Source organism: Littorina saxatilis, linkage group LG8 (assembly GCF_037325665.1).
Source record: "Littorina saxatilis isolate snail1 linkage group LG8, US_GU_Lsax_2.0, whole genome shotgun sequence".
In the NCBI taxonomy this organism is placed as follows: domain Eukaryota; kingdom Metazoa; phylum Mollusca; class Gastropoda; order Littorinimorpha; family Littorinidae; genus Littorina; species Littorina saxatilis.
Genome location: NC_090252.1, coordinates 16,020,554 through 16,033,063, shown reverse-complemented (window position 1 = coordinate 16,033,063; position 12,510 = coordinate 16,020,554).

Below are 12,510 nucleotides of genomic sequence, written 5' to 3'. Positions count from 1 at the left end.
GTTAGGACCTTTAAAGTTTTGCAAAAGAAGATTCTTGCCTAATATGAATTTTACATGGAACCCAGATAATTTCAAAGCACTTGGTGTTATTTTTTCAGTAAATGTACATGATGTGGTTATTTTTAGTTATAGAAATAAGTTGAAGGAAATTCAAAAACTGTTGAATTCGTGGACCAGAAGAAACCTAACACCATTTGGTAAGATAACAGTCCTGAAAACCTTGGCCATTTCCAAATTGACACACTTGTTTACAAATTTACCTGATCCAGATTAAAGGCACAGTAAGCCTCCCGTAAGCCATCACAGAGCTCCCCGAGCGTCTACATACAGTACAAGCATACTTCCATTTGAACGCTCACCAAACGGGAACATCCTGGCTGCTTTCTGTCGAGCGTGAGACATTTTCAAATTTATTTATTTTCGTGGACTTGGTCCTCTACAACAATGGCGCCTCGTTTTGGTGCTGGCAGTTATGAGGAAATCGCGCCCGGACAGTAAGCCTCCCGTAAACCATCACAGATACTGTCAGGCTTTTACACACACTACAAACACCCTTCCATTTGAACGCTCACCAAACAGGAACATCCTAGGTGCCCTACGTAAAGAGCGATCAATTTTTAAAGAATTAATTTTGCAGAATGTCTAAAACACTTTTTGGACCCATCCTGAACTCAGGTCAAAAAGGAGTTACTTCCCTTCGGGTCTCATTCTATCGATGTAAACTGGCCATAGCCGTGGATCAATGATTTTCAGAATGTTTTTGGACCGTGGTGCGTTTTTGCGCTAGACCTAACTTTTAAAATCTAAATAATACATTGACAGCTTGTTACACAAACATTCTTTAATCATAACTTTGTTTGTTTTTCATCAAGACAAGATCAGTACAATTCGAAGTTGTGAAAGTTTGAAAACAGAAATAGCCCGGAAGCAGGGTCACGCAAGGGTCGTAGCAGACGACGGTTTATCGTGCATATCGCCGTTCCTCTCAACAGCCAAAAACCATCGTTAGAGTTCTTGTGAACCACAGCCGTTTGTTTCGTGCATAAAAACGTGCTATTGTAGATAAGCTCACATCGAGTCGCATTCAAATGACTAACTGACGACTACATTGTGAAAAAGGGAAACTGGATCACAAGGGTTCACGATGGCTCAGGGGTAAGATAAACCACGCAAAAACAAATTCTTTGAAAATTGTTCGCTCTTTACGGAGGGCACCTAGGATGTTCTCATTCGGTGAGTGTTTAAATTAAAGAGTGTTTGTACTGTGTGTAAAAGCCTGGCCGTACCTGTGATGGTTTACGGGAGGCTTACTGTGCCTTTAACAGTTTATGATAGAGTTGGATACGATTTTTTCAAATTTCTTTGGGGTGGAAAAAGAGATAAAATTAAAAGAATTACAGTCATCCAACCTTATGAAAATGGAGGATTGAAGATGGTTGATGTGAAATGTTTTTTGTCATTTATGAAAATTGTTTGGTTAAAAAGGGTTGTTGGTCTTACTGGATTAATATCAAGATTATTGTTTAAAGCATGTCTATTTGTTATAACAATTAATATGAGAGGAGGAGAATTTGCAAATGTTTTGATGCAGAAAATGGATAACCCGTTTTGGACCGATGTATTTAAACATTATAAGAAATTACATGGAAAATGTGACCCTACAACCTTCAACGATTTCGTATCAGAATGTTTACATTATAATGCTAATATTCGCAGAGATAAGAACAGAATTTTTACATTACAATGTTAATATTTGCAGAGATAAAAAGACATTCTACATTAAAAATTGGATTGACAATGGAATTGTTAAGATTGGTCATATGTTGGGACAAAATGGATATTTATTCTATAATGCGTTCAAAATGAAATATCCGAATGTGCGAGGAGATTTTGTATTTTTGAAGGTGTAATTCAGACTGTTAACAAATATCAGAGAAATATCGGTTTTAAAATTTGATCAACATTTTACTTTGACAGAGCCCATTGTGTGGAAATGTATTTGTCAAGGTAAGACACAATTTGTTTACCAACAATTGACTGAACATGTTACCGTCCCAAAATGTATTGGTCTGAATCCGTAAACTGTTTGTTAGATAAGAAGGTTATTTTTCAACATGTCTTTAAAACAACAAAGGATACCTGTCTGAGATGGTTCCAGTACCGATTATTGTACAGAATTGCGCCGACAGAACGGTTTTTATGTTTGCGAAAAATTGTGGATACGCCATTGTGTACATTTTGTGGTAGAGATGAAGAAACCCTTATACTTATGTTTTGGGAATGCGATAAAGTGCAGACGTTTTGGATAGAATTTGTACATTGGCTAAAGGCAAACTGCACCCATTGTGACAATATAACACTGTCCAAAGAACTGGTTCTATTTGGAGTGGCGAACAATGTAGTCACCGATAACGTTTTTCATGTGTTAGTAATTTGTGCCAAACATCACATATATATTTCCAAAATGAACAAAACGATCCCTCATTTTCAGACATTTAATAGAAATTTTAAGCAAATATTTATTTGGGAAAAGCACAACGCAGCTATGAATAATACACTAGATACATGTTTCAAGGATTGGCGCATGTATATGCATGTTTTGATGTAACCCTTGGGTTCTTTTTCCTTTACATATTTTTGATATTGCGAACACCAATCCATGAACACCCCCCACCCCCACCCCCTTTGTGTTGTAATTGTCCCATTGTGTATGTGATGTAATGTAATGTAAAGCCTATACATGTAAACAAAACTCTAAAAAAGAGATTACAAAAATAAAATAAAAATAAAAAAAGATCTGTATAGGGGTGTGTATAGGATTCGCTCGATGTGTTTGTGTGTTTGTGTGCGCATATAGATCTCAAGAATGAACGGACCGATCGTCACCAAACTTGGTGAACAGGTTCTATACATTCCTGAGACGGTCCTTACAAAAATTGGGACCAGTCAAACACACGGTTAGGGAGTTATTGGTGGATTAAGATTCTACAAGGACTTATAGAGGGACATATTAATGGTCAAAGGGAAATAACTTTCTCAGTTGGTGGCAGTGAGAATGGTTATTTCCCTTTGACCAACGGGGGTGTTTTTCCTACCTCGGAGGAATTTCTTGTTTTTTATGACGGGTAGTGTTGTCCGTAATAGCAGTAAAGGTAAGGAAACCCCACGGACATTAACCAAACATTGTTGATTGGTGTGTTTTGGGGTTTTGACACTATGACACACTTTGATGTATGTTCTTTCAGTTGAGCATAACCAAAATGTGAATGTTGGCAAAAAAGCACTTTTTTTTTAACTTTTTGTTGTTGTACTTATTGCTTAGGAATCATTTCTGGCCTCATTATGTATTCATTATTTTCAAATCGCCATAACTTTCGTTTAAAATCACTTTGGAAGATGATTCAAGTATCAAAAAGTAGATCTACATTCGCTGCTTGTGTTCGTCTGCTGTCGCCCGAAAGTGGGTAACCTTGTTTTTGATTGGCTGATGTGTGAAAGGGTAGGAAGCCACACACTTGCAAAACAGAGCGTGTCTTAGGCCTATATACTATATTTGCGGGCTGAATCTAAATATGCCATGTGCATTATCTTGTACAGTTTTAGATCTAAAAACTTGTTGTGCTCTGATCAGGGGCGGATCAGTTGCTTTGTAAGGGGGGGTGCACTTTGAATCGAAAGTGAATGTGATGGGCGCGAAGCGCCCGAATTTGCTAGGGGGGTCCGGGGGCATGCCCCCCCGGAAATTTTGTTTGCCCAATGGTGCCATCTGGTGCCATTTGAACTTAGAAATGGTCATAGAATCAGCTTTCCCCAAAAAAATTATTTTATTTTTTGCTGGAGGGGGGGTGCACCCGCACCCTGTGCACCCCCCCCCCCCTCGTCCGCCCCTGTCTGATTACAGTAGTTCGGTATTAATAGATCTAAACAGAGTTCGCGGAGTCAAGTTTACGGATTGCTATGTTTTCTCTCGGAAAACCCAAGACAGATTTCTGGGGAATATACATGCTGCCACCTCCCAATAGGAAAAGTTGGACAAATCCTAAGAAGAAAAAAACAAAGTAAGCTTAACACAAACTGTTGCTGTTGCTAGTTGTGAGCAAGCTGCTGGCGAGCTGAAGACATGTGATAAGTATCTAAGACACGTCACAGTGTTGTGCGATGACGACATGCTATCTGACACTAACAACACACCACCGATAACTTACGTTCAACTTCAGGCGATTTTCTCAAAATCACGTTTTTCGTAGCATGCGTTGTGGTTACATCGATATTTTCAAAACTATTCAACCGATTGTTATACAATTTGGCACGATGTTTGTTCATGTATTGTTTTATATTCTAATCCTCTAAATAAGAATTATGAAGAAAGTTGTCATTTTTGTTACGATTGTCTACTTGGTATTTCTTTTGGCTGGTCAAAAACAACATTGTTGTGCATTTGTCAGAAAGCTGGAGGGACAAAACGCAGAGGAGTCATTTTGTGACACTTCAGCCAAATGTGAAGACAATCGGAGAAATAGTTTTGATCACATGCGTGTAACGCTACTCCGACCATTGACGTCGGCGCCACAACATTTGGTACTAAAAATCTGATGTTATGAGCTTGTTTCTGAAGATATCAACACGAAATTTGCTTAATAATTCAGGTATATACCGAGCAAGTTTTGTGCAAATCGGTTTGTATTCTAGTGTGTAACGCCAAAAAAAACCACGCAATTTTGCGCGAAACCCATGGAGTTTCCTTACCTTAAATATGACAAGCTTAGGATACTCACGGACCCTCTGGTGCGTGTTCAAACGGTTTGACAAGTTTGCAGTAAGATGTGTCCTTACGGATGATATCATTTTTTCTGTAGTGAGCAACGAGATCAGACAATGTTTTGAAGCAAGGCTCTGCATCTACTATTTTGAAACCACTCTCAGACGCACTGAGTCTCAAACAATTCAGTTGGTTTCCATAGTACACTGGAACAGAACAGAACATAAAAGAACAAAATTAGTGACATTTCTGTGGCAAGCACTAACAATATGCCTAAATAAATAAAATCTTGTAATCCTACTTAACTCGTACCACTTCACTAGTTCCTAAATGTCCCAACTGTTCTTAGCCTACAAACAGATCAAATGTAGTGCTTGAGTTTCGTTAATCACTTGTGCTGAATGCTGCTGCACATGCTTTTGCTTTGCTTTGTATGTATTATGTATGTTTGTCATTGTAAAGCGCTTTGAGAATGTAAAGCGCTCTATAAATCTCCCATATTATTATTATTATTAAATGTATGCACTTGAAGTAACGAAACGCATTTGATATTTTTTTAACACTCTCTCTCTCTCTCTCTCTCTCTCTCTCTCTCTCTCTCTATCTATATCTCTCTCTTTCTCTCTCTCTCTCTCTCTCTCTCTCTCTCTCTCTCTCTCTCTCTCTCTCTCTCTCTCTCTCTCTCGCACGTACGTACGTACGTACGTACGAGTACATACATACACACACACGCATGCAGGCACGCACGCACGCCAGCGCGCGCACACACACAGACACACAGACACAGACAGACACACACACACACACATACCCACCTACATTACATATATATACATACATACATACATACATACATACATACATACATACATACATACATATACAGGGTGGTCCAAAAAAGCGCTTTGTTTGGGTTAATCTCATTTTTTACTGCAACGAGAAAGTTAGAAAATGTCTCAACCAAACAATAGCAGAATGATGGGAGATTTTGTCGTGCAAATTTGGTAGAAATTGGTCTGCCCTTAGCAGTAGATAATATAATAATAATGATAATGACAGCTCACATAGTGCGAACCACAGTAAACTAGTATCTCCGCCCTTTACTTATTAACTATGAATAAAACCATTCTTTTTAAACATCAAATACATATACATTCTAACAAAATAACCTACCAATACACTTACAGCAACACATTATCCACGTAAGCTCTATCCCTGGTGATAGACTCATTTCATGACGCACTGACTTCCCTTAGCCACCCTACTCCCCTGATCTCAACCGACCCGACTACTGTCTTTGGGGGTACCCAGGACAGAGTGTACGGCAATATTCCCAAGACCCTGGCAGCTCTGTAGGACGACATCAGAAGGGAAATCAGGCGCATTCCAGCGGACATTATTGGACGACTCATGGACAATGTCAACGCTCGCGTTGCAATGGATCTTCTACGAAGAGGAGCCTGAATATTATCAACAACTGAGGAAAAACCAATTTTTACCAAATTCTGCTATTGTTTTGTTAACGAATTTTCTAAATCTCTCTTCGCAGTCAAAAATGAGATCAACAAGATAATAGGGCGTGTTTTGTTTACCACCATGTATACATACATTCATACATACATACATGCATACATACATACATACATACATACATACATACATACATACATACATACATACATACATACATACATACTTACGTACATTCATACATACATACATACATACATACATACATACATACATATACATACATACATACATACATACATACATACATACATACATACATACATACATACATACATACATACATGCATGCATGCATGCATGCATACATACATACATACATACATACATACATACATACATGCATACATGCATACATACATACATACATACATACATACATACATACATACATACATACATACATACATACATACATACATACATACACACAAACATACACACAATCACACATTTGTTTTCATGTGGCAATGGGGTTTTCTTGGCAAGTGGCTAGCTCATTTACGTACTCATCCATCTACATTAGTGATTACATGTACATGTGTACTTCTGCACAACTTATCTTATTTTCTTTTGTTTTAACATTCAGTCAATAAATGACTGAATGTTTTAACGAGGGTGGAGAGCGAGGCTTGTCTCCCAGTGTATTTGTGTTTGTGATATAATTTCTGAACAAATACACGACTGACTTTTAGAAAATTGACAAATGCATTGTTCAGGACATGTCCTTGTGCCTTTTTCTCTTTTTATATTTAGTCAAGTTTTGACTAAATATTTTAACATCGAGGGGGAATCGAAACGAGGGTCGTGGTGTATGTGCGTGCGTGTGTGTGTGTGTGCGTGTGTGTGTGTGTGTGCGTGTGTGTGTGTGTGTGTAGAGCGATTCAGACTAAGCTACTGGACCGATCTTTATGAAATTTGACATGAGAGTTCCTGGGTATGAAATCCCCGAACGTTTTTTCATTTTTTTGATAAATGTCTTTGATGACGTCATATCCGGCTTTTCGTGAAAGTTGAGGCGGCACTGTCACGCCCTCATTTATCAACCAAATTGGTTGAAATTTTGGTCAAGTAATCTTCGACGAAGCCCGGGGTTCGGTATTGCATTTCAGCTTGGTGGCTTAAAAATTAATTAATGACTTTGGTCATTAAAAATCTGAAAATTGTAAAAAAAAATAAAAATGTATAAAACGATCCAAATTTACGTTTATCTTATTCTCCATCATTTGCTGATTCACAAAACATATAAATATGTTATATTCGGATTAAAGACAAGCTCTGAAAATTAAATATATAAAAATTATTATCATTTTTTTTTTTTCGAAATCAATTTAAAAACACTTTCATCTTATTCCTTGTCGGTTCCTGATTCCAAAAATATATAGATATGATATGTTTGGATTAAAAACACGCTCAGAAAGTTAAAACGAAGAGAGGTACAGAAAAGCGTGCTATCCTTCTCAGCGCAACGAATACCCCGCTCTTCTTGTCAATTCCACGGGCACTGCCTTTGCCACGGGCGGTGGAGTGACGATGCTACGAGTATACGGTCTTGCCGCGTTGCGTTGCGTTCAGTTTCATTCTGTGAGTTCGACAGCTACTTGACTAAATATTGTATTTTCGCCTTACGCGACTTGTGTTTTGTTTTTTTATAACGCTACGAGTATTTGTGACCCTCCACCACGGAATGAGCCGCATGTCACCGGGGATATAGCTCAGTTGGTAGCGCGCTGGATTTGTATTCAGTTGGCCGCTGTCAGCGCGAGTTCGATCCCAGGTTCGGCGGAAATTTATTTCACAGAGTTAAGTTTGTGTGCAGACTCTCTTCGGTGTCCGAACCACCCCCCGTGTATACTACATTTGGTGTGCACGTTAAAGATCCCACGATTGACAAAAGGGTCTGTCCTGGCAAAAATTGCTTAGGCACAGTTAATGATTGTCTACCATACCCGTGTGACTTGGAATAAGGCCGTGAAAGCTAAATATGCGCCGAAATGGCTGCAATCTACTGGCCGTATAAAATTTCATCTCACACGGCATCACTGCAGAGCGCCTAGAACTGTACCCACGGAATATGCGCGATATAAGCCTCATTGATTGATTGATTGATTGATTTACATGATTTTCATTTTTTTACATTTTCCTAAAGAGTTTTGTATGCTCTATCCAGTGGTGAAACCCGTTTTAGAAAGGATCAAAAACTGTTTGAGTTATAAGCCTGTGACTAAGGTGACCCCCACACCGTTACCAGACACTCCCCGGACTTATATTAAGCCTAGCGCAGAACCGCGCCAGGTGACATGCGACTCATTTTGTGGTGGAGGGTCACATTTGAGGACGTCATTTTTGTTCTTCAAACTTCTACTTTACCAAGTAGTCTTTGGTTTGGACCAAACAATGAGTGCATTTCAACTTTGTAACATAAGAATCTGTTTATAAAATGTCCGTTAAAAGTTTGGCAATGTTTTTTTGTTTTGTTTTTTGGTTTTTTTAATTGGCACCTGAATCCCTTAAGTGACACTGTTGTATCATTTATTACTTCCCGATTTAAAAACAAATATCAAGTTTCCTATTGTTTGATTGAAAATGTGCTCACAATTAAAATCATAAATTAAATACAAACTCGCTGTTCGATTTTTCAAATGAAAATTGACCTTTACATTCTTCAGAGCATTAACTTATAAACGGTATCTCCGTTTTTGGATAGTTTTATTTCCTGCACAACGTTATTTATGAGTTTTACTAAAAGTTGAGGCTGCACTCTCACAACTACTGTTTTGAAGCTATATTTGTTTACATTTTCGGCGAATACTATGGGTTTGCATTTCAGCTTGGCACATTAAAGATTCGTCAATGAAATTGTCATTTGAAGTAGAGATCAATTTTGTTTTCTTTATTTTTAAAACAAGACTGACATGATTGATACCACATGTCGGCCCAACACTAAGGGGTAAATTGACACTAAAAACATGGTGTCCGTCCTCGAGACTACTTAAACCAAATGTACAGGTCGAGATGATCTCAGCAATGCAAACATAAAACCCAATTAGCATAAGTATTAGTTCTTTCTTTTTAGCACATTTTCAGAGAAGGCATATACAGGGTGGTCCCAAAAAAATGTAGACAGTTTTGCGTGCCTGTCATTTCTGCTTCAGGGCTCCCACCTATTCTTTTTGCCCTGGAATGTCTCACACAAGCATGAAAGTTTAGTAACATCATTTCTGGGCGTAATTCAATAGTTCATCACATTCTCAATCCAAGCACCTCGTCTCTGGATTAAGGCTGCGACACGGACATTGAAGTTGTTGATAACTCTGTCCACGGTATCGAGTGGAATCCTCCTGATTTAACGAAGAATGTTCTCCTTTAGCGCTTGTATTGTCTGTGGATTGTTTTGGTAAACCCTTTCCTTCAAGTACCCCCAGAGGAAGAAATCTGGAGGAGAAAGATCTGGGGACGAGGTGCTTGGATTGAGAATGTGATGAACTATTGAACTACGCCCAGAAGTGATGTTGCACAGAAGAAAAAAAATGTGCCTTACTAAACTTTCATGCTTGTGTGAGACATTCCAGGTGAACAGGAATAGGTGGGAGCCCCGTAGCAGAAATGACAGGCACGCAAAACTGTCTACATCTGTTTGGACCACCCTGTATAACATGTCTTTGATTTTGGAATGAATGAGGAATACAACGTCATCATGTTAAATCTCGCCCCCAAAAAATCGATTTTAAAGACAACTGTAATTGATATAATAACTATTTACTTTCAGCTTTCAAGCTCAAATGCAATATCAATCAATCAATATGAGGCTTATATCGCGCATATTCCGTTGGTACAGTTCTAGGCGCTTTGCAATGATGCCGTGTGAGATGGAATTGTATGCGGCCAATACCCTATTGTCAAAGAATCCTTGAATGAGGGAACCACAGTGTGGTCTTAGTTTCCCCCAAAAAAAACCTGATTTAATGCTATATAAGAAATGTATCATACCACAACAAATCAACACAGATTAATAAACAACGTGCAGGGGTCTTGTCTTCAAAAGTTATAGGAACCGCTATATACACACACACACACACACACACACACACACACACACACACACACACACACACACACACACACACACACATACACACACACACACACACACACACTCAATCAATCAATCGATATGAGGCTTATATCGCGCGTATTCCGTGGGTACAGTTCTAAGCGCAGGGATTGTTTTATTTTTTATTTTTTTAATGTAATGTATATCGCGCACATATTCAAGGCGCAGGGATTTATTTATGCCGTGTGAGATGGATTTTTTTTACACAATACATCACGCATTCACATCGGCCAGCACATCGCAGCCATTTCGGCGCATATCCTAATTTTCACGGCCTACTATTCCAAGTCACACGGGTATTTTGGTGGACATTTTTATCTGTGCCAATACAATTTTGCCAGGAAATACCCTTTTGTCAATCGTGGGATCTTTAACGTGCACACCCCAATGTAGTGTACACACACACACAACACACACACACACACACACATACACATACACACACACACACACACACACAAAAACATACACACACACACACAAACGCCCCCAGCGGGTTAGGGGTAGTCCCATATTGGTTGGGATGAGAAAGAATTTACCCGATGCTCCCCAGCATGTCGTAAGAGGCGACTAACGGATTCTGTTTCTCCTTTTACCCTTGTTAAGTGTTTCTTGTATAGAATATAGTCAATGTTTGTAAAGATTTTAGTCAAGCAGTATGTAAGAAATGTTAAATCCTTTGTACTGGAAACTTGCATTCTCCCAGTAAGGTCATATATTGTACTACGTTGCAAGCCCCTGGAGCAATTTTTTTATTAGTGCTTTTGTGAACAAGAAACAATTAACAAGTGGCTCTATCCCATCTCCCCCTTTCCCCTATCCCATCTCCCCCCTTTCCCCGTCGCGAATGGTTGAAAACGACGTTAAACACCAAATAAAGTAAGTAAAACACACACACACACACACACACACACACACACACACACACACACACACACACACACACACACACACACACACTCAATCAATCAATCGATCAATATGAGGCTTATATCGCGCGTATTCCGTGGGTACAGTTCTAAGCGCAGGGATTTTTTATACTTTTTTTATGCAATTTATATCGCGCACATATTCAAGGCGCATTGATTTATTTATGCCGTGTGAGATGGATCACCCGGCCTTGTCTCAGTTCCCAGTCTATCTGAAAACCATATTACCTTTCAAGTTATAAAACTTCGAGGTCTGGGGGTCCCTTCCGATCCCAAAAGAACCGTCTACTTTATTCCTTTCAAAACTCAGAAGCGTCTTCTCATCTTCCAGACGGGCATCAGCAAAGTGCCATCTGGAAAGATAACGCAAATTAATATATTTCGGACAAACCATCAAATAGTCATCATCATCATCAAAAACAACAACAACAACACAAACAACAACAACAACAACAACAACAACAACAACAACAACAACAACAACAACAACAACAACAACAACAACAACAACAACGGCATTGTACACCAACTGCGTTGAGGAAACCCTTTAAACTGATACCACTAAACAACATGTTCTGTTTTGCTTGACAGCAATAGGACTTGCTGGCATTTCTTGGAAATATCTTACGTCATTTAAACGTAAGTGCACCCGCTAGTACAAAGACAATATGTTTATGTTGATGATGTCCACAATTAGAATCGAGCAGGTGAGATCCCCAAGTATAACCACATATGTCATTAGCCTGTTTTCTTCCTTGCTTTTTTTAACTGCTATATTAAGCACATCCTACACTTTCTTCTGATTCCAGGCTTGTTTTGGTGATACTGGAAACGGCAGGTTAATTTATTACTGAGTTTTACTTTATTCGGTAACACGCAATTTGACTATTCAAATGCTGCCAACTTCATAATTGTTAGTTAACATAGTATATAGGCTTGCTTTCATATTTTCGTAATCTGTAAGTAATTTGAGCTGGAATGGTCACACACAAGACACACAAAGCTAACTTATGCACACACTGTCCATTCCAGCTGAGACACGCTTTTACTAATTCGAATTAATCCTCTAAAAGCTGTAGCTCTTGTTGGTAACAATGCAAGGTTAACTAATTAAACTGAGGTCACATCACGCAGTCATCACGTTTTGTATATCAGATTTAAATCACCGACATACTTAT